Source organism: Neofelis nebulosa, chromosome 9, assembly GCF_028018385.1.
Source record: "Neofelis nebulosa isolate mNeoNeb1 chromosome 9, mNeoNeb1.pri, whole genome shotgun sequence".
NCBI classification, from domain to species: domain Eukaryota; kingdom Metazoa; phylum Chordata; class Mammalia; order Carnivora; family Felidae; genus Neofelis; species Neofelis nebulosa.
Genome location: NC_080790.1, coordinates 97531190 through 97554105, shown reverse-complemented (window position 1 = coordinate 97554105; position 22916 = coordinate 97531190).

The following is a 22916-nucleotide window of genomic DNA, read 5'->3' as shown; positions in this document are numbered from 1 at the left end:
TTTTATGTGTACAAGTGTCTGTGTGTGTACATGTGTGTATGTAAGAAATACATATTATTGATACAGCCAAGTTTCCTTGGCTATAGCCACTTCATCCCTATCTCACTTCTGACCTCTGTTCTTGTCTTTGCTCCCTTTCTTCCTGGAGACAGTAGTACAAAAGTTTGGTGGACATGCTTCCAGTCTGCTTCTTGACATTTTTTTCACATGCATATATATTCCTAATAGCCGCACATAGTATTGTTTGAGCCTTTATTCGTAAATTTATGCATTTAGTTTCAGTATGTATAGATCATTCTGCAATTTGCTTTTTTCAGTCAACATTTTAAAAAATATTTATTTTTGAGAGAGAGAGAGAGAGTGTGTGCATGTGTGAGTAGGGGAGGGGCAGAGAGAGAGGGAGAGAGATGATCCAAAGCAGTCTCTATGCTGTCAGCCGAGAGCCCCACTGTGGGACTCAAACCCACGATCAGTGAGATCATGACCTGAACCAAAGACAGATACTTAACCAGGTGACCCACACAGGAGGCCCAACATTATGGGTTTTTTAAATGATTGTTTGTTTGTTTGTTTTATTTAAATTCAAGTTAGTTAACATACAGTGTAGAATTGGTTTCAGGAATAGGACCCGATGATTCATCACTTACACAGAACACCCAGTGCTCCTCCCAACAAGTGCCCTTCTTAATGCCCTCCACCCATTTAGCCCACCACACCACTCACCTCCTCTGTAGCAGCCCCCAGTTTGTTCTCTGTATTTAAGAGTCTCTTATGGTTATTTTAAAAAAATTATTTATGCATTTTGAGAGGGAGAGGAAGGGGCAGAGAGAGAGGGAGAGAGAGAATCCCAAGCAGTCTCTGTTCCAGCCCCAACATGGGGCTCGATCTCATGAGCTGTGAGATCATGACCTGAGCTGAAATTAAGAGTCAGTGCTTGACCGACTGAGCCACGCTGGCACACCCAACATTATATTTTTCAGACCTACTCATAATGACATGTATCTAGGTCTAGGTAATTTCTCTTACAGTTGTGAAGATTTCCATTATAATAATATACCACAACTTAGGTTATAATTTTCCTTTTTTTTTTGTTATTGTTAGGAACGGTGCAGCCATGGTCTTCCTTTTACATGCAGAAAATTTCTCAAGGTTACACTTATAACTGGACTTCTTTGGTTATGGGACTAGTTGCTTTTCCAGCTACATAGTGCATCACAAATCCCACCCAAAATTCCTGATGTTCACATTTTTCCCTTCCATTACCTTGACTATTGAGAGTCACTGTTCTAGAACAGATGTTGGCAAATGTTTTGTTAAAGGGCCAGAGAGTAAATATTTCAGGAGTTGCTGGCTAGTAGGTAAAATTGAGAATATGTTGTGGGTATTTATATAACCATTTAAAATGTAGTCAATAGAAAAAAAATAAAATGTAGCCAGTAGAAAAAGTAAAAACGACTCTTAGCTCATAAACTGTGAAAAAGCAGTGACTGGTAAGAGTTGGTTCATGCACTGTAGTTTGCTGATCTCTGTAGACTCTTTCAGTTCTAGACAATTTTCTCATTCTAGTATGAATTTAATAATTAATAGATAAATTAATACACATGTTGATCACACACACACACACACGCACACACACACACACACAGTAAGAAGCTAGGTTGTTGGACACATGCACACTTTTGATTTAGGAAAGCCCTGGGGGAAATGGTATCCCATTTCCTACAAATGCCCTTGTTGCCCTTGGTTTTTAGAAGCAAAAGAGAGTGCCTCCATTTTCCACCTCCAAGGTGTCTCCTGCTTCTGTGCCCCCTCACTGGTGGTGTGCCCCTTTCTCTGGTGAGTGGACACATGGAAGTGATGCTTCTGTTTTCACGGCTGTTTGTAGTTGCAGGAACACAAGGGTATAATCTTCCACACATCCTATGACTCTCTTACAGTGAATGTGATATGTGCATTGGGCAGGGTCTCTCCAGTTATCTCAAGGACAAATTATATGAGGTGTTTAGAGGAGCAGTAGAAGGCAGAATCACAGAAATGGGCAGAAATCTGGAAAAAAACAGACATTAGAGAAGATCAAAGGGTTTGACTTCATCTTCCTAAAGATGGGGTGAAAATGAGATATAGGCAAGGCTGATTTGGGGGAAATACCTACCCTGTGTTGTTCCCTGAGACAACTAAAGAATGCAGAATTAATGGAATAGGTGACAATAAAAAGAGACTCAGATTAAATCAGTTTTTCATAAAACCCAAATCTTAGATAGAATTTGGCATGGCTATTTCCTGTCCTTCCAGTAAGACTGCATTCAGATTCACTGTGACAATTGACATCCAATCTACTCTTTACCATTTTTGGGTAAGGCATCCTTACAGTCTCTTTTTCCCGTGACCCTGGAGGCACTGTCTAGGAGGTGGCTGCCTTAGGGGACTATGTAATGTTCCTTACTGGTACAAGGACAACCATTTTGTGTGTTGGATGAGGAGATAACAGGGAGGGGCAAAGAGGGAATATGTGTGTGTGTGTGTGTGTGTGTGTGTGTGTGTGTGTTAATAGTGGGAGGGGGCAGAGAAACTGTCCCTTTTCAAAATGCCAAGCTCACATAGAAAACACTCTCCCAGATCCCAGTGCCCTCTCAAATTCTGTCAATCCACTAAATGTGGACTGGCCCAGTGCTACAATCTTCCTCTCCCTCCATCCCCTGCTTCTTATTGTCCACCTCTCCAGACGACCCCAGCCCACCTTCCATTTCCCTCCAGGAGGCACACTCCCCACTTCTTTCTCAGCCACACCGGTCTGACAGAACCCAGGACAATAAAGAGGAAGAATTCACTGAAGTTCAAGACCCAGTTTCCCAAAGGGGTGCCCTGACTCCCCCGACTGAGTGTCTTCCAGGTTCCAGGCCTGAGTGATGGAGCTTATGTCATGGCTTGGGCAGGCAACCCCATGAAGAGATGTGTGGAATCAGTAGAGCAGGTAGATGAGGAAAGGCTCCGTGCCTTCCTTTCCAGAACTTTCTACCTGTGCCTGAGGCTGGTAGCTGTCAGAGCTGGTAGTCAGTGCAGGTTTTTGCCACTGGTTTTATGATCTATTAACAGAAATGTGCACCCTTTTATCGGAAGCAAACAGCTCAGCAGTAAAGCCCCACAACCTCCTGGAGCTCAGGTTTGCTGCAGCCCACATGGAGGGCTGTGTCAGACTGTTTGCATCTCGGGCTATCTTCTAAGTGATTCTGTGGATAAAGGTGTCCACCCCCTGCAGAGATGGAATGATGCAGAGGGAGGTTCTCAGAGGTAGGATTCTATAAGAAAACAAAGCTCACTAGTGAACCAACCACCACAAGTTGAAAATATTTCAATCCACGTTTCAGCTGAAAGGAGAATGTGCCAGGACATATTGTCAGGCTCTGGTGTTAATTCCCTACTCTATAACATGGGGTCCATAGGAGAGCCTTTTGTCCCCTCTGCTCTGTACATGTTGCTCCCTGAGCCAGGTACATGCACCTCCCTCCTACCCTTCCCCTGATGAATTCTCAACTGTGGTTTGGACATCACTCTTTGTGCCTTCTCATGCTGTCACAGCACTGGACTCTCCCATCATAGAACTTGTCACATGGGTTGTAATTGCTCATGCATTCACCTGAGTCATCCACTAGATCAGAAATAACATCTTTATTACTGTCTTCACAGCCCAGCACTGTGCTTGGGATGAAGCTGAATGGAGGTGAAGTGACCTCTGGAATAGCTGAAGGCACACACACTCAAAGAGAACCCCAGAGCATTGGGGTCAGAAAAGCTAGAGTAATCATCAAACCAGGTGGCTCAGCATGGCATAGTCAGGAGAGGCAGGAGGTCAGGAGCTGAGGATGTGAGGACCAGCCTTGGGATGAGTTCCCAGTGGCTGGAGTTCTGGATGCTGACTGTGAACCATTGCAGGGTGTCTTCTCTCATTCCCTGCCTTCTGGCTGAGAATGAGGGAGTCAGGCAGGGGTTTTGAGGTGATGAAATGGGCCAAGGGCCAAGTACTAGGCATTTAGGACCCTATGCTGGTTCTAGAAACTCATGTTAAGGGGTGCTGGGTCTCCAGAACAGGCTCTAACATGGAAGCTCCAAAAACTCAATCATGTGAGGAAGAGTAAGAAATGCTGGACACCAGGCATGTCCAACTCCTGGCAGGGCTTATCCAGGGCTGGGGGTGTGTGGTGCAGGAGCCAAAGCTTACAGTGGGAGAAAATATGGTTCAGTGGGCTTCAGGGTCCAGGTGGAGCTGGAGAGAAAAAATAGCAAGGCATTTATTAGGTTAGGTCCTACCAGAAGCAGACCTGGAGACAAGGATCTAGGGCAAGCGCTTTATTTGGGAAGTAGAAGCAAACAGTGATGAGAGAGTAGGGGGTGAGGCAGGGTAGGGGAATAAGTCAATCAGGTGTGTTGTGAAATGAGTGGGCACCTGAAGCTCCACCTTGCTGGGCACTCTGGGAGCCAGTGTGGACCATGCCCCAGAACCATCCTGCCTCCAGAGTGTGGCATTCCTATCTCACTGGATAGTTAATGACTGCTCTTCTAGGACTTTGATTTCTTCTCCTTCATGGGTAGGGTGAAGTGACAATAGCACCAGAGAAAGCCTCCAAAATAAGAGGTGCAGTACTGGCAGTGAGTTTTGGGCCCGTGGGCACTGAATTGATAAGGCCTGAGCACTGGGATGCGCCATTACACCTGCTACAAGGCTTCAGTGTGAAGACTTGTCCCTTGGCCAGTTTTGAGCAGCTGTGAGTAGTGTGCCTACAAGTATACTTGAGCTGGCTGCTGACACTCCCCTGGGCCCTGTTGAATTGGGTGTGGTGGAATCTGCCGGCATTCCCACTGGACTGAATCGCTGGAGCAGAGACATTCTATCTTGATTCTTCTGCTCTCCTTTGTCTACCAGGCCTGCTGTATAGAAGACCCTGAAGAGCTTTTGGTTGAACAGAACTAAAATCCATCTTGAGAGTGTCAGAGAGGACAGAAGACTGAGTGATTGCCCAAGGATCCTGAGGGCACCATCAGTGACAGGTATTCCCAGGTGGAGGCCTACGTCACTTGAGCCCCCATAGTCAGCAGCAGCTGACATTCACAGAGGGCTTTCTATCTGCCAGGAACTGTGCTCCAGCCGTTACAAAATTTCTCTCATTTAGTCACCAGTGCCTTTGGAGGTAGGTACTAGTATCATCTGCATTGAACAGAGGAGGAAAACTTGAAAGCCTATGGATGCAGTTTGTCTCAAACCTCTCTTCTTTGACATGAGGTCTATATGGGACAATGACCTCATCTTATCTCTTCCTGTGAATTGGCAGCTTATCCAAAACTCAGGACTGGTCATGCTGGATGAACTAATAGAAGGATCCACGTACTTTGGAGAGCAAAGTTTCCCAGACTCAAGAGCTCATGGAGCCCAGCCTTCATTTTTACAGCAAGGGGAAATACTTGCTCCAAGGTTCCCCCAGCTAAGTGTAGAGTCCCCCTGCCTCTGCCCCAGGATTCTAAGACCAAAGCTGCATCCATTCCCCCACACTGCCTCTTCTGCTGACAGAAAGGCATTTTCTAAAACAATTTTGCTTATGTGACCCATTTTATAGGTTGCATTTTCCCAGATGAATATTTTGTATGTGTGGGTAAGTGGATGCCTTATAGAATTGTCATGAAATGTTTATTTTAGGAGAAAAGGCTAATTTTTGGCAAGAATCCTGTGGCTGTTAGAAAGAGCTTCTTGGTTGGACCAAGGGCTGGGCCTTCGGAAAGAAGGCAGAGGGTGACTGAGGCAGCCCTACCCTTCAGTGTCTGTAGCTATCAAACACCCTGAGGTGGGATCAGCTTGACAGTGTTCTCAGGAGGCCTGCTCTGCCTGATTCCCTGGGTTCTCAAGTCCTGTGTTTAAGGCATTGTCCAAGAAAATGTTTAAGGCATTGTCCAGGAAAATGATTTTGACTGCTGTTGGAAAGACGTTTTTCTTCCCCAGAGTTTTGGATGCATGTCATTTTCCAATTAAAAAATTTTTTTTTCAACGTTTTTTATTTATTTTTGGGACAGAGAGAGACAGAGCATGAACGGGGGAGGGGCAGAGAGAGAGGGAGACACAGAATCGGAAACAGGCTCCAGGCTCCGAGCCATCAGTCCAGAGCCTGACGCGGGGCTCGAACTCACGGACCGCGAGATCGTGACCTGGCCGAAGTCGGACGCTTAACCGACTGCGCCACCCAGGCGCCCCGTCATTTTCCAATTTTAAAAAATGAGAGTGATATACTTCCCAGCTGGGTCACTGGAGGGAAGGAACAGGGTCACAGTCACTCTCTGGTTGCCTGTCCTTCCCTCTTCCACATCTCTGCTGTTGGCCTGGGAGAGCCCAGGTCCTCATTTGACTCCCAGCCCTCTCCTCCATGACCCTGGGATGTTGTATCTTGTTCTGTCAGATTCGTCCTCCCTCAGTCTCCAGTTTCCAAGAAACAGAAAACCTGAGTGTCCCATTTCTGTACCTTCTAGTTGTCCACATCTGACATGGTACTATTCTGAGGTTATTCATCCTGACTGTTCCCCAGTGTTGTCAGGCTCTGATATTAACCTGAAAAATGCCAAATATTTCTGTCATTCACTGGGCCAGATCAAGGTTTCCAGACCAGGCCTCTTTCTCTCTGGGAACTAAGAGCAAGTGGGTGTCGGTGCAGGGACCTCACTGGAGACCTCCTGCACCATGCCCGACTCTCTCACCAAGGCCTCAGGGGTGCCCACAATGACATCTGCATCAAAATGCAGCAGGGGGCAGTGGTGATGAAGGTAAGTACATCATAGGTTTCCAGACCTGATCCTACCACCAGATACACCTGCAGGATTTACAAAAATACGGAATCTTGGGTCTTACATCAGTTAGCTTTTGCTATGTAAAAACTGCTTCAAAACTTAATGACTTTTTAAAGCATCAGCCACTTATTTAGCTCATGGTTCTGTGGGGTGGGGTGTTCTTCTGGTCTCTGCTTGCTCGTCTGATCTTGGTGGGATTCCCTTAGGCACCATGGTCCACTGACAGGTTGGCTGAGGCCTGGCTTATCTAGTAAGGCCTCCCTTACATCTGCTGGGTCGTCCAAGGCAGCTGGACCACAAATCTCTCAGCTTCTAGTAGTCCAGCTCAGGCTCATTCACATGAAGCCACAGAATCCAGGAGTGGCCATATGGTGAGCCTTGAAGCACAGGCTCCTTTTTTTTTTAACGTTTATTTATTTTTGAGAGACAGACAGAGTACAAGTCGGGGAGGGGCAGAGAGAGAAGGAGACACAGAATCTGAAGCAGGCTCCAGGCTCTGAGCTGTCAGCACAGAGCCCGATGCAGGACTCAAACCTACAAACTATGAGACCATGACAGGAGCTAAAGTCGAACACTTAACCAACTGAGCCACCCAGGCGCCCTAGCCCAGGCTCCATTTAAGTCTCTGCTTGTGTAACATTTGCTCATGTCCTGTTGCTAGAACTAGTCACATGACAAATCCAGAGTCTTTGTGGGACGGGATGCTCCAGGGCGTGGATATGAGAGGTGTGAACAAATTGGGGGCATTACTACAAACATCTACCACAGCCTTACTGATTTTGGAGGATGGCCCCAGGAATCCCTTAGTTTTAACTGGTGCCCTGGGTAATTCTCACACAGGTCCCCCACAGAAGTCATTTGGAGGCCACTGAACACAATGATGGGTTGTTAATTCAGAAGCCTGCAGAGGCCAGGTGAGTGAAATAAATGTTTGATGTCACAGGTGTAGAGCAACAGGAGACGCTCAGTCTGGGCAAACTGGATAGTCCCCAAATGGAAGGAATTCAAATGTAGCTTTCTTAACAAAGTGACCAGGCCAAACCACTTAGGTCAATGTGGCATATGGTTGTTAAGCCGGTGGCCCTGTTTTATTATGATGACTTCCCAAACTGTTTAGAAAGACAGGTGGCCCTGGAAGGAGGGGTCCTGCATCACTCCACAAAGCCCACTGCTTGCATCATATCATGGGTACTGACACAGGACAGCTGGCACTCAGGAGGCCTCCCTCCCTCCCGTCCTGGACTCAAGCTCACCCTCCCAATGAAATCTTCCCTGACCGTCTTCCACTTTATTTCCCCTTCCAGCACTTCTCACCAGCTGATATGTTTCCTCTGTTTATGGGTTTCTGGCCCTCTCTCTCCCACGGGAACATAAGCTCCAGGGATTCCTGCCTGTTTTGTCCACTTCCGGACCCTCAGGGCCTGCCACTGGGCAGGCACTTAATGAATATGTCTTCAATGAATGGAACTCCTACACTGTCATTTTTATTTTATTATTATTTTTTAAACTTTTTTAAAATTCTTCATTTATTTTTGAGAGAGAGACATCGAGACAGAGTATGAGCGGGGGAGGAACAGAGAGAGAGGAAGACACAAAATCTGAAGCAGGCTCCAGGCTCTAAGCTGTCAGCACAGAGTTCAATGTGGGGCTTGAATTCACGAACCCAGAGATCATGACCTGAGCCGAAGTCAGATGCTTAACTGAGGGAGCCACCAGGTGCCATTTTATTATTTTTGTAAATGTGTATTTATTTTTTTGAGAGACAGAGAGAGAGACACACACAGAGCGCAGCAAGAGAGGGGTAGAGAGAGAAGGAGACACAGAATCTGAAACAGGCTCCGGGCTCCAAGCTGTCGGCACAGAGCCTGATGTGGGGCTCGAACCCACGAACCGTGAGATCATGTCCTGAGCCGAAGTCAGACGCGTAACTGACTGAGCCACCCAGGCGCCCCCTCGCCTTCGTTTTAAATTTTGATTCTCCCTCTTTGCTGCTCCAGTCCGTCCTCAGGGACGGTGCCAGCCTGGCCTCAAGCATCTCTCCCTGTTCTGTGTGCTTGCTGTGTGGACTGCAGCATGTTGAAGGGATAGATTCCTCCCACATATGCCCTTCTTTTTTTTTTTTTTTTTTTTTTAAATGTTTATTTTTATTTTTGAGAGAGAGAGAGAGAGAGAGAAGGTGGGGGTGGGCAGCAGAGAGAGGGAGACACAGAATCGGAAACAGGCTCCAGGCTCCGAGCCATCAGCCCAGAGCCTGACGCGGGGCTCGAACTCACGGACCGGACCGCGAGATCGTGACCTGGCTGAAGTCGGACGCTTAACCGACTGCGCCACCCAGGCGCCCCCCACATATGCCCTTCTTCTCCCCAAAGCATTAACACTGTATGAATTTTCTTTTGAGGATTCTTGGAGATGGATGAAATCTCCTCATTCTGTTTGAGCTAGATCTCATCTGGAGGGGGAGCCAGGAGGGCAGGAGGGCCCGCAAGACCTGGCAGTGAGCAGGTGCTTGGAGGCCTTTGCTTTAGTTGCCCAGCATGTACTATTGTTGTTGTTATTATGGTGAGAATATTCAAGTTCAACTCTCAACAAATGACAACTGTAGTCACCATATTATACAGCAAAGCCCCATCTTGTAGCTGAGTTTGTACTACCCTCTTCCTACTTACCCTTTCATCCCTCTAGCAGAGGCAACCACTTTTCTACTCTCTGTTTTATGAGTTTGATTTTTTGAGTTAGGTTCCACATATAAGTAATGTCATGCAGTATTTGTGTTTTTCTGTCTGGCTGATTTAACTTAGCATAATTTCCTCAAAGTCTGTCCCTGTTGTTGCAAAGGCAGGAGTTCTTTCTTGGGTTGAATAGTATTTTCCTGTGTACCTTGTCTTTATTGATTCATCCCCCAACAGACACTTAGGTGGTTTTCATGTCTTGGCTACAGCATAATGCTGTACCACCTAGTCTTTAGAATGCAGACCATAGGACTATAAGGACGTATATATGAGAGAATTGGGGTGGGGAGCTGTGTGTGTGTGTGTGTGTGTGTGTGTGTGTGGCCAGCATGGGGTATGCTTCTCAGGGCATCATGGGGCCCCTTACTTACCTGGGAGGCGTTTGGATTTGCCTCTCCAGATCTTACAGATGAGAAAATAGAGCTTTAGAGCTGTTACAAATCTGCCCAGGGTCCCAGAGCTGATTTGAGACCCCACCTTCCCATTTCCTACCCCGTTGAATGCCCACCACACCACCCCACCCCCTCTTATCCTAAAGGGGTGAACAAACAAGATTTTTCCTTACCAAACCAAATTCCAGCTTGACTTCCCCTGAAGTAAACAATGTACATGGGCCCAAAAATGCTTTTAGAAAAGGAGGCAAGGATGTAAGCATTTTATAAACAGAAACTCCCAGGAGGCTGAGGTTCACATTGTTCAAGAGGGAAACAGAACCTCACCGCACCCTCCCCCCCCCCCACCACAAATGGGCTTTTGATGAGTCTGTTTAAAATACAGAGGAGGGGCGCCTGGGTGGCTCAGTCAGTTGAGTTCGGCTCAGATCATGATCTCATGGTTCACGGGTTCGAGCCCTGCATCCGGCTCTGTGCTCACAGCTCAGAGCCTAGAGCCTGGTTCGGATTCTGTATCTCCCTCTCTCTGCCTCTCCCCAGCTTACTCTCTCTCTCTCTTAAAAATAAATAAAAGTTAAAAAAAATAAAATAAAATACAGGAGATCAGGAGAACATGGTAAGACCCAGTCTTCTCAAAAGGGGAATGAAATGTGGTGTCAGAGCTCCTGTGGGGTGTTTGAGGTGAATCCCCTGTAGCACACATCTGGCTCTCTGTTATTGCTTACACAACTGCCTGGGTTTGCATCTCTCTGGAAGCAGGAGGGAGCAGTCCAGGCTGTTTTGGATCATGGTTTATAGGCTGGAGATACGGCACTTTCTCAGGGGCCAAATGTTCAAGGCAGATGCACCGTGTTCCCATTCGGAAATGCAGGACTTCTTGGATGAGAATATCTCACATAAAACATGAAAACCTGGCAGTTCCAAGTATTAGAGGAATTGAAGATCCAGGTCCTTTCTGATATGCCTCAAAGTGTCCTTTCTGATATGCCCCCTGAGAAAAGCACATTGCTTTATGATGCCAGGAGATGGGCCTGTGGGGGCCTTCCCTAGTCCATCCAGGTGTGGTGAGTGGTGTCACTAACTGGAGCTGGACCCAAATGACGCCTGTTCAGAGGAGATGCTCTGTGCTTCATCTGTGGGATAATGGGTGTCCCTTACTGCTCCTGTCTTTTTCCTGGGGATCTGGCAGGAAGGGAGGAGGCGGGGCCATCCCTGCCAGAGCATTCCACAATGTAACCCAATCAGCCCATATTGCACAAGGAGAACGTTTGCTCAACTCACCTTCCCAAGTGTCCCTGGCTTTTAAGGCCGGTGCCCGAGGCCAGCAAGATGCTGATTCTGCTAGTTGATGGGTGACAAAGTGGCCATTTATAGGTGCTTGTCAGAGGTGTCAGCCATCTGGGGGCAGCTTTTAAGAGGTGAGGTTGGGGACAAGAGACTCATAGGGGTGAGCCATGGAGAAACAGTGGTATGAGTGAAAGCTCAGCCCTATAGTCAAGAATTTGGGAACTAAGCAGCAGTTGGAAATGCTTCCTTACTAAAGGAAGTCTACTTCATTGTCCTAACAGCAAGAAAATACTACAGGGTTGCCAGTAGGATTCACTGTCAACTTCAAAAACAACTGTTTGAGCCCAGTGATGATTATCAAAGGAGGTGGAAGTACCTGCCAGCTTCATGGGGTTATTTCCCATTTTTACCCTCAAATTTGTATGTGCAGCCAGACCATGGCCCTGAATTCCAGGTATGTCTGTCCAAGTGCCTGCTTGGCATCTCACATTTGACACATCCAAGACAAGTTCCTAACCCTTACCATCCACACCGGACCCTCCCTGTCTTTCCTGTCTCAATCAGGGGCAAGGAGTCTGGGTAGAACATCTTTCAGTCATTCTTGACTCTTTGTTCGCAGTGTACACACAGCACATCAGCAAATGTGGTGGCTGGACCTTAAAAATATAACAGAGTCTGCCCATGTTTATGGCCCCTACCACCACCACCCTGGTCTGAGCCATTGTTGCCTCTGTCTGTAGTATTGTGGCAGTCTCCTAACTGCTCAGCCATGTATTACCACCTTTCCTCAGCAAGCAGAGTGATTATCTTAAAAACATAGGTCAGACTGGGCCATTCTGCTCTAAACCATTCATGGCTTTCCCTTTTTATTCTTCTTTCTTTTTTAAAGTTTATTTATTTATCTAGAGAGAGAGAAAGGGAGAGACAGAGAAAGATTGCATTCATGAGTGAGAGAAGGACACAGAGAGAATTCTAAGCAGGCTCCATGCTGTCAGTGTGTGGGGCTGATGTGGGGCTTGATCCCATGAACCGTGAGATCATGACCTGAGCCGAAACCAAGAGTCGGACACTTAACTGACTGAGCCATTCAGGTGCCTCCCATGGTTTTTCCTTCTAATCAGAGGAAAATCCAAACTCCTGACTCTGGTCCTGCATACTCTCACCCACCACCCCCTGTCTGATCTCCTCTCCAACCTGTTTCCCAAGTCCCTGCCTCAGGACCTTTGTTCTTGCTACATACTTCCCATTGAGCCAACTGACTCAGAGCAGTTGGATGGTGGCTCCTACCAGGTCTGCTATGGTCGATGCCCTGGGGCCTTGTCCAATCTCAGTGGCTGAGGCAGACATTGTAGTTAGTGCCTGTCCATATCCCACCCCCTGTACTCACTTTCTAATGTAGGTTGATGGCTTCCTAATGGGGGTACCTCCCATTCCAGGTGCTATGCTCAAGGCTTCTGTGGGACAGGCCAGTTGGGATATGGAAAGTACTCCAGGTTCCTCATCCCTGGATGGGACAACACTGAGGCATGTTAGACATGGTCTTCCAGAGGGCCCCAGTGAGAGAGCCCTGGTTGCCCACAGTAGTATCTGACTTGATAACACAGTGTGGGGCACCTGAGAGGCTCAGTTGGTTAAGTGTCTGACTTAGGCTCAGGTCATGACCTCGCAGTTTGTGAGTTTGAGCCCCGCGTCAGGCTCTGTGCTGACAGCTCAGAGCCTGGAGCCTGCTTCAGATTCTGTATCTCCCACTCTCTCTGCCCCCTGCACTGCTCCAGCTCTCTCTCTCACCCCCCCCCAAAGATAAATAAACATTAGAAAAAGAAAACACAAGTGTTATTTGCTGCCTTCCCTTCCCTGCCTCACTTGCCTACTGTCCTCCATGTTTTCTGGGATAATCTTCCAAATAAATCACCGGCTTTCAAGCCCTCATATCAGGGCCAACTTCTGGGATTCCACATTAAGGAAATGACTTCACGCCTCTGCGGGTATGAGAATCACCCAGGACGACAGTCCAGATGGAAGACCCTGTCCACACATCGTTACTCAAATCTCAGTGTGCAAGGTCCCACTTTCCAGAGACTGCTACTCATGGCTTCCACGTGGGCAAATGGCTGTGGGTCTTCAAAGTGTCAAAACAGACACTTCATGGAGCTCCTGGGTAGATCAGTCAGTTAAGTGTCTGACTTGGGCTCAGGTCATGATCTCACGGTTCGTGGGTTTAAGCCCCACATCAGGCTCTGTGCTGACAACTCAGAACCTGGAGCCTGCTTCGGATTCTGAGTCTCCTTCTGTCTCTGCTACTCCCCTGTTCGCACTTTATCTCTCTCTGTCTCTCAGAAATAAACAAACATTAAAAAAGTTTTAAGAAAAAAATCCAGACACATCATGGAGGCCAGGAAAGAAGTCCTATTGTCATGCACGTGTGCTTTCTCTCTACTCTCCCCTCACATGCCAGTGGACCATCTTCACTGGAGTTAAGGATTTACCTTTTATCATCCAACAAGAAGAAAAAGGTAACCTTGGTTCCCAGGGTCCTTGGAATTTCAGAACCTAGGTTTTTCAGACTGTGTTATCTGTGAAACAAACCACCTTCATCCTGGTGGCTTAAAACAATGACAATATTTCTTTTGCTCCCAAATCTGCAGTTTGGGGAGGGTTTGATAGGGCCAGCACATCTCTGCTCCCATGACATTAGCCAGGGCGCTTCAAAGGCCAGGGACTGGGATCTCCAACACGTCCTGTGTTGACTGTGTTGAAGTTGACTGTGAAGAGCGTGACAAGGGGTGGAGCAGAAGAACGGGGAAATTTGTTCCTTTACATCTGTAAAACACCATTCTTGGTACATTCTTGGAATGGGAGGAGATGGGGGAGGACCTGTGTCCTGTATCACTAGGTATAGGCTTGGAACTGGGAAGAGACGGGTACTGATGTGAGTGTGCCCTCCTCGTGTTCACAGTCAGGTTGTTTGGGGAGGAGAATAGCATGGTAAAGAGGCAGTCATATCATAGCCACGCACAGTGAATTGTGGTGGCAGTCCTGTGTGTGCACGTGCAAGTGTGTGCATGTGCACATGCGCGTGCCTGTGTATGCATGCATATGTACGGCTAAAAAGTGAAAGTCAAAAATTGAGTGGGTAAGGTCAACATGTTTACTGTACTTTGGCCATTCAGCCATACGCTTTGATGCAGAAGACCTTTCTTCCATGCTACTTCCATGCTTCTTCACTAAGAAACCTGTCATTTCTGGGACTGGTGGGCAAATCTCAGTAAACGAAAGCAAGATGCAAATTTTTAGCTGAAAAGAGACAATAGAGCTTCAGTGTTTCACAAAGGAAGGTGTGACACTGTGGGAGACATCCTGGGGATGTAGGTCCTGGACCTACCGGGAAGGCGCTCACTATTTCAGGGCATGAAGTGTTAACAACATTCACAGGGAAATTTGTAATTTCTTCAAGGACAGTTATCAGACTTCTAAATGCTACGGTGTCCAATGTATTTTATCATTTAAGAAAAGCCTTCCCTCCCCCTTATTTGGAAAAATACATGTTTACTTTTGAAACTCTGAGGAAAATTTGTCTTAGGAATACCCTAAGGAAGTTTGTCTCAGTCCAACCAAACTGCCATCCAGGAGTCAATAATTCCTTTCAATCTAAGACAAAATAAAATCATCCCAAATCTTAACACTCAGATATGTTCAATATTAACATAGTATTATACTATAGTATAATAAACAATATAATAGTGTATAATAAATAATATATCATATAATAAAAGACATTAAAATAGTAAATTACAAGTGCATTTCTCCCCTCCTTTTCTGAGAAGGGAAGCCTCGTATTATGCTGAGTAGGGAGGCTGGGGAGAAAGAAACTTGGACAAGCTTCAGCTTGTCAGAGGTCAAGCTGATCTAGATATGAAAGGGCATGGAGATACCCTAAGGGGGAAAAGATGAGAGATGCGGAGGAATTTGGAAGGAGAGACAGAGAGAAAGTGAGAGAAGGAGAAGGAGGAGAAAGTAGTAGAGGAGGAGGAGGAGGAGGGGACAGGGGGAGAGAGAGACAGAGATGGAGAAGGGCAGGGGAGAGAAGGGGAGACGGGAGAAGGAAAAGGTTAGTGAGGAGAAGACAGAGCGGTGAATGATGAAGAAAGGCTCAGACTGGGAGTTTGGGGCTTGGGGCGCTGAATATGATCAAAAAACGAAGGAGGGATGTGCAAATAGCTGTAGTATTGAATAAAATTTTGAGGAAAGGATGGTAAAAGTAATTTTTTAAAGACATATTTGTCACCATACACCACTGGAAAGCTTTAGTAAAGAAACACACTCCCCTCCAATTTTGGCTTCATAATGAGAGTAATTTTAAGATCTGAAGTTGAGCCAGTTTTATTTGGGATATTTATATCCATCTATATAATCCCATATTATTAAAAAAAATCAAAATAAGGTCTTATTCTACATATTATTTTATAAATTGCTCTTTTCACTTAACAGTGTGTATAGAAAACATAATCCTTAATGACCACATAATACTCCATTGTGGGAATGCACCATAATTTATTCAGCTCATTGCTCGTTGGCCATTTGGATTATTTCCAATTCTTCTTTTACTATTCTAAGCAATATAGTAATGAATAACTTTATAAGTTAATCTTCATGCACTTATATGGTGATTTACAAATATGATAATTTCTATAGGATACATTTCTTAGAGAAGCTTTGCTGAGCCAATGGGAATATAAAATATTATAGCTTTTAATACCCATTACTGGACTGTCTTATAGAAAGGTTAACTATTCTCTTATTGGGAGGATAACTCCCGATCTACTGATCCTAAACTATCTTCCCTTTGTTCTATAACTATATCCTGAGGCTAATTCAGCTAGAATGTAAGCTCCAAGAAGGCAACAGTGCTTTGTGATTCTATGTAGTATGGATCTTAACACATAATAAGAACTCAATAAATATGTTCAAATAAATAAATAATTGGTTGGATGGATGGATGAATTCAGACTCCTCAAGGTCAGAGTTTCTACTTGTCTAAAGTCTTCTAATGTCTGATATGCTGCCAAGCACAGGGTAGGTGCCTAGTGCTAAATACCCTAAGGAAGTTTGTCTCAGTCCAACTAAACTGCCATCCAGGAGTCAGTAATTCCTTCCAATCTAAGAAATCAGATTGTTCATTTAAATGTTCCTGGTTCCAGAAATCTATGGCCCCTAAAATAGATTGTAATCCATAGAGGGTTGGGTCCCAATCTTCATACGTAGTCCATCCTAAAGACCTCTGTTGGTAAGTTTCTCTTGGAGTAGACCCAACCTGAATAAATCCTTATCTTCTTCCAGTAACAGATCAAGCTGCCTTTTGGATATTCCTTTAAAATGCTGTGTTATGGGGGTGCCTGGGTGGCTCCGTCAGTTAAGCATCTGACTTCAGCTCAGGTCATGATCTCACAGCTTGTGAGTTCGAGCCCCACGTTGGGCTCTGTGCCGACAGCTCAGAGCCCGGCGACTGCTTTGCGTTCTGTCTCTGCCTCTGTCTCTCTCTCTCTCCCCCTCCCCAACTTGTGCTCTGTCTCTCTTTCAAAAATAAATAAATATTTAAAAAAATCTTAAAATGCTGTGTTATGAACACTGAGGGAGAAGATGGATGGGAGGCATCTGGCACAGTGCCAGACACAGAGTTGGCTCTCAAAAATGGTGGCCGTTACTATGATTAAATCACCACCATCACTCTTCAGTGTCACCCCTGGTCTCATCTACTCAAGGAAAAAAAAAGTAAATAACATTTTGTTAGTTTTTGAGTTTAATCCACTTTGTGTTGCTTTGAGTTTATGTATTTTTTCCATTCTACGGTTCCAGAAAGTGGAGTTTGGGGAGGTGAAGTGACATTCCTGCTATCTCACAGTTATTAGTGGTCCATCTGACTCTAGGAGAGAACGTGTGCCGTGTCACTTTTAGTCATTGGGCAAACTCAACCCTTTGACCAATCAGCAGAGATAAAGTGCCAGAGCTGCCTATATCTCAGGAACTCTGTTGGTTGCCTGGGTGTTTGTAACATTCCTGAGGAAGGTGGGAGCCATTCTCATCACTACTAAGCCAGCAGAGGCTAACTATGTTTAAGAAACTCCACTGAGGTCAGCCAGACAAGTTGTGGTGGCTCAGTACAGACACTGTGTATGAAAAGGAAGCCAATACCTAAAAATGCTCTTATCAACATTGATAGAGGTTCCTGTGAGGAAAGACAGTAGTCAAGATTTGCTGCATCATGTTGAAAATAAAATGAACAAATGCTCGTGTTGAAAGTGAAACCAAACTGAAGAAGCTGGGGTGGTTTTGTTTTGTTTTTGTTTTTTTACATCCTTTGATTCAAGGTGTGGATCTGGTTCTTCATTTGGTCTAGATTCTTGTGCTTCTTAGTCAACCCGTGGGCTGAAGGAATGCAGGGAGCTTAGTCTGGCTGAGCACAAACATGAATTCCATCCTCCCAAACCCCACCACTTTGATCCCCTTTCCATTTTCCCCAGCGATGCCAGTGGCAATGGAAAAGGGAATTAGTTCAAGTTGATGGGTTTTTCCTTTGTTCAAGATTTTGCTCTTGGGGTCTTTGTTGTAAACCAGATCTCAAAGTCTAAATAGCAGCTGTGCCTACCCTGGTATGAAGCATAAGGCTTGGTGTTTGGGGGAAAGAGGGCTTTGGTTTTCTTCTGTTAGCACTCAGCTCTTGGTTGCTGTGGGGGGGAGATTGCATCTGGCATCACTGACTTGCCTAGAGGGCTGTTACATGAGCAGAGCAAAGCTGGGGTGTAAGAGGGGCATGCACACACACCGTCTCCCCAGACACACCAGGGTGGTTTCTTTTAAAAAAAAAATCTTCAAACCTGATCTTTGTGTGTGTCTAGATACTTGAAAGATGGCATCTGTGTGCAGACACCACGTTTCCAGTCTTCCCAAGACTGCAAGTGTGACTGAGTGAATTATTTGACCACAAGGAACTTCATTTTCTTTAAGTGTAAAGGAAGGACCAGTGGTATCCTAGGTAATATATGTAAAACCACCCAGCATTTAATGGGCACATGATAAATTCTCAATTCCACCTTTACTTCTTCAGTTTCCTTCCCAGTGCCCTGGACCATCTCACATGGACACCTTCCAGGTAGGTGGTTGTAAGGACAATCATTGAGATCTGTGTTGGTTTGACTTGCTGCCTTTCCTAAGGCATCCAAGGTCATCATCTTCTTAGGAAGTCTGAGAGACAGACCTCAGACTGTGTTCATTCTTTTCCAAATGGAAAATGGAAAAATGTGGTCAAGCATCCAAATGTTTGGTCTATAAAACTCTCAAAACATTCAGATGTTTGGTGTTGGGAGGGCAGAGTGCCATCAAAGCATGTGAGTGTCATAAGTCATGACTGGTCCAGCCATTGGGATCTTTGGTTTTAATCAGGTAATCCAGGGAAAATAACCCAGGCTTTGTGGTTTAACTCATTTCTTCTCTTCCTTAGACAAATTTGTATTTTTATCCTCACTCCAGAAGGTTAAAAACAAGGTTGCTTTGAAATGCATTGATTTGCAGTGGCTGGATGGGATTCTTAGAAATTACAAATACCTGACTTTATGAGCATTCAAATTTAGATACTGGCTGCTTTTTTAGACAAAACTTGGTCCAAAGGAAATTCTGAATTTACCCTAGAGCAAAAATAAAATAAATTATTTTTTTCAAGATTATATAGATTTTTTTTAAAAAGCTAGATTCTATTTAGCTCTTTATGTACATATTAAGTGAGAGATTTTCATTTTTCATCTTCCTTAGAATATAGTATTATTTTCAATGCTATTCACAAATGAAAATAATGATGTTCAATATTTCTCTGAAAAAAAGAAACAGGATAAAAGTCCCACCATCAATGTTGCCTTCATCCATGGACTGGAAAGTGTGCTAAGAATGAGAGATTTACCTGTGGTAGGTTGCTTGCATTGATGTTCTCAATTTTTCACTCCTGTCATTGTGGACAGGACATTTACCCCACTCCTTAACCCCTGGCTCAGCCATGTGACCTGATTTGGCCAGTGGGATGTTAGCATGTGTGATGTATGACATAGCAGAAGCTTGAAAAATGCTTATACATGGGGGCTTGCTCTCTTGCAATTAACCATGAACACACACCTGAGCTAGCTTACTGGAGTATTACACATGAAATATAGTTGCATCTTCCCTCATCCTAGCTAATGCCATCATGACACATATGGGAGCCCAGCTGAGCATAGCCAGAGCTGACCAGATGCATGAGCAGGTCAAGATTATCAGAAAGACCCTGATGACCCACAGAATCAGGAGTAAGAATCATGATATACATAAATATTAAAATAATTTTAATATTTAATATTATTTTAAGCTACTGAATTTTGGGTGTTTTGTTACAGAGCATTATCATGGCAATTGAAAACTCATATATTGCTATACACACAGCCCTGCACCCTGAAAACAAATGGACCTGCTTTGGACTAGCTGTGTGACAAGACACACGGTACTTCATCTCTACGAGCATTATTTTCTTCATCTGAAATATGGAGAAAATAATTCCTGTCTTGCCAGATGGTTGATCTGGTTGCTATGAACTATTACTGAACAATTAATAAATAGTCCCCTTAATAAATGGCGACTACTTTTGCTTTGCCTTTATCTTTATCAAGAGCAAAAGGAGTGAGCAAGGCAGTTAATGTCTGGTTGGGCCAGTGTTAAGTTTTTTGCAGAGACTCTTTTTAAATCCTTGGGATAAACCCACCAAGAGAGAAAGTCCTGGGAAATCCTGACTTGAAAACAAAAGGAAATTTTCAGCCAGGAAATAGCCTTTGAATCTGGAGTATCGTTTTGACTTCATTTTTAACTCTGAGAGAGGATAGGGTAAGGGCCAAAGAAACCATGAATGACCATGCAGGACCTGCTGACTGTCTCTTAAGCAAGGATAATTGAGTTGCAGAGGCAACTTACATAGTTTTGGGAGATAACTTCCACCACCTCAATGGATTTGTTGAAGGGGCTACAAAGAATGGAGTATTTGGGGCTCAATTCCTGGTTGATGGAGTTGTGGAGCTTTCCTTTGGACCCATTCTAGTTTGTGTTTCTGGCTAAGAGATAAGACAGCTGGCCAGTGAGAAATAAGGCCGTGTTTCCCCTATGTCCTGTAATGTTTCCATGCTGTGAGACCTCTTTTTTCCATAACTACTGTTCAAGAGAAGTCTCCACTCCTCCACTTTCTGCAGAATTCACCCAGCATTAGAGCCTGGCTGACTCTGCTTCAATTAAATGACTGTTGGATGGATAAATAATGGATCAATGAATGAATGAATTCTTCCTTGCTACAAGATGGTATACTCTTCCATAGGAATAGATGAGACCATTGATTAGCACAGTTAGAATCTTAGGATATGCACACAGGAAGGAGCTCTAGCAACGACTTTGCTCAGTTCTCTCAAGTGATGAGGACATGGTCGTGGAGAGTTGACATCACTTGCCCTGGGTAACCAGACAGATATGTGCAGACTTTGGGATAATACCCTGGGAAGGGAGTCCAGGGCTCTTGCCTTTCTGGCCTGCTGGTCCCTCCTCCAATATTCCCGTTTTATATATCTAAGTTATAATGTGTGGCCTAGGTAAGTGTGTGGGCTGGTGATCACATTCTTAGCATTTTTTAAAGTTTATTTATTTATTGTAAGGGGGGGCAGAGAGAGAGAGAGAGAGAGAGAGAACCCCAAGCAGGCTCTGTGCTGTCATCACAGAGCCCCATGAAGGGCTTGATCTCATGAACTGTGAGATCATAACCTAAGTCAAAACCAAGAGTTGGCCACTTAACTGACTGAGCTACCCAGGCACCCCTGCTAGATTTTTTAAAAAGTTTTATTTATTTATTTTGAAAGAGAGAGAATGAGTGGAGGAGGGGCAGAGAGAGAGGGGTAGAGATAATTGCAAACAGGCTCCACCCTGTTAAGGCAGAGCCCAGCTTGGGGCTGGACCTCATGAACTGGTGAGATCATAACCTGAGCCAAAACCAAGAGTCGGATGCTTAACTGACTGAGCCACCCAGGCACCTCCCCTCTTGCATTTTTAACTTCAGCATGTGTGCTGTTTCCTTTGTAAAGTTCCTTAAGTTATCAGAGTTTCCCTAAAGACCTGGATTTCATAATAATATGTATTTATATCTTTATAATTATTGTAATATAATATATGGATGTGTATATAATTATTATTATATAAATATTACTAAAAATATATGTACATAATATCCAACCATTGCACAAAATGACTTTCTGTGCCAGTCAAGCTACACCCCTTGCACTGGGGCCTCACCATTTCCATGGCAACTAATGCATGGCAACTAATGCAACTAAAGTGGGAACACAGAGAGGAACTTGGTGTAAAGGATTAAAAAACAACACCATATATGAACACAGATAAAATGTGCTGTTGGACAGGGAGCAGAAGAGGTCCATAATGTTTTTAATTAATGTCTTCTTAGGAAAACCCCTGTATCTGACTCACAGCTTTGCCATTCATAGCAATTAAAACCTCTGTAGCATCCAGGTCATCGAACCCTTTCTACTAATGGTGAAGGAGAACAGAGAAGCTGTTTGCTACCTGGTACTGGCAGAGGACTTGCACTGAAATGTTTGGATTTTAAACTTTCCATTTGTCTGGAAACTTCCAAGAATGCAAAGGGGTTCCAACTTCCCACCCCAAGCAGGCGCTTGCCTGCTAACTCAGCCTTGCAAATTACCACCTGCCCACGATCTTAGGCCTTGTTGGAGAACAGGCCAGACTCAAGGAATGAGCTGGTGAACCACCACGAACTTTAAGGAGCTGACCTCCTGGCCGGCCCCACCAGGACCTCTTTTCTTCCTTTTCCTTCTTTTTTTCTGTACTGTTTTGATTTTCCTCTCTGCCAGCCTGCCTTTTTCTCTTTAATTTCTACTTTCATTTGATTTTTCTTTTCTATGAATGCTTCTTTAATTTCTACTTTCATTTGATTTTTCTTTTCTATGAATGCTTCTATAACTTCTTTCTGTGACCGCTTACTTTTGTGTGGGGTTCTTCCTAGTATTTTGCTGCCGCAAGCACTTGCTTCCCCCTCCTTGCCACACTATGGCTTCTGGAGGACAGCAGCTCTGCCTCCTCCCAGCTCCCAGCTCGGTGAGCGATGGCTGCCTCATTCTTTAGCCTGAGAGTGGTCCTCAAATTTTAGCAAGTATAAGAATCTCCTAAATTGCTGGGCTCCCGTGCCATAACTTCTGATTCAGTAAGTCCAGGGTGGGATGAGAATTTGCACTTCTAACAAGTCTCTAGGTGATGCTGCTGCTGCTTTTCCTGGGAACACATTTGGAGACCTGTTGGTCTGAGTCAAGCATAGACTCTTGATCAAATGACATCTTGTGATTTTTTTTCTCTGTCTCCTTTTTAAAGAAGAGTTGGTATAGTGCTGCACACACAGAGTTTTGTATTCTGTTGGCTTACCCTACCATTATCCTATGGTGGTGTTCCCAAACCCTTGTTCAGACCAGTTTTGAAAAGTTAAATCTCACATGAGGGCAGTGGTAGTAGGGAAAAAAGGTTTTGCTTTCTCTAAACCAATAGGAGAATTGATGGGAAGTGAGTCTGAGAGTTCCTTCTGGAAAAGCCACACTTGCCTTAGTCTGGTTAC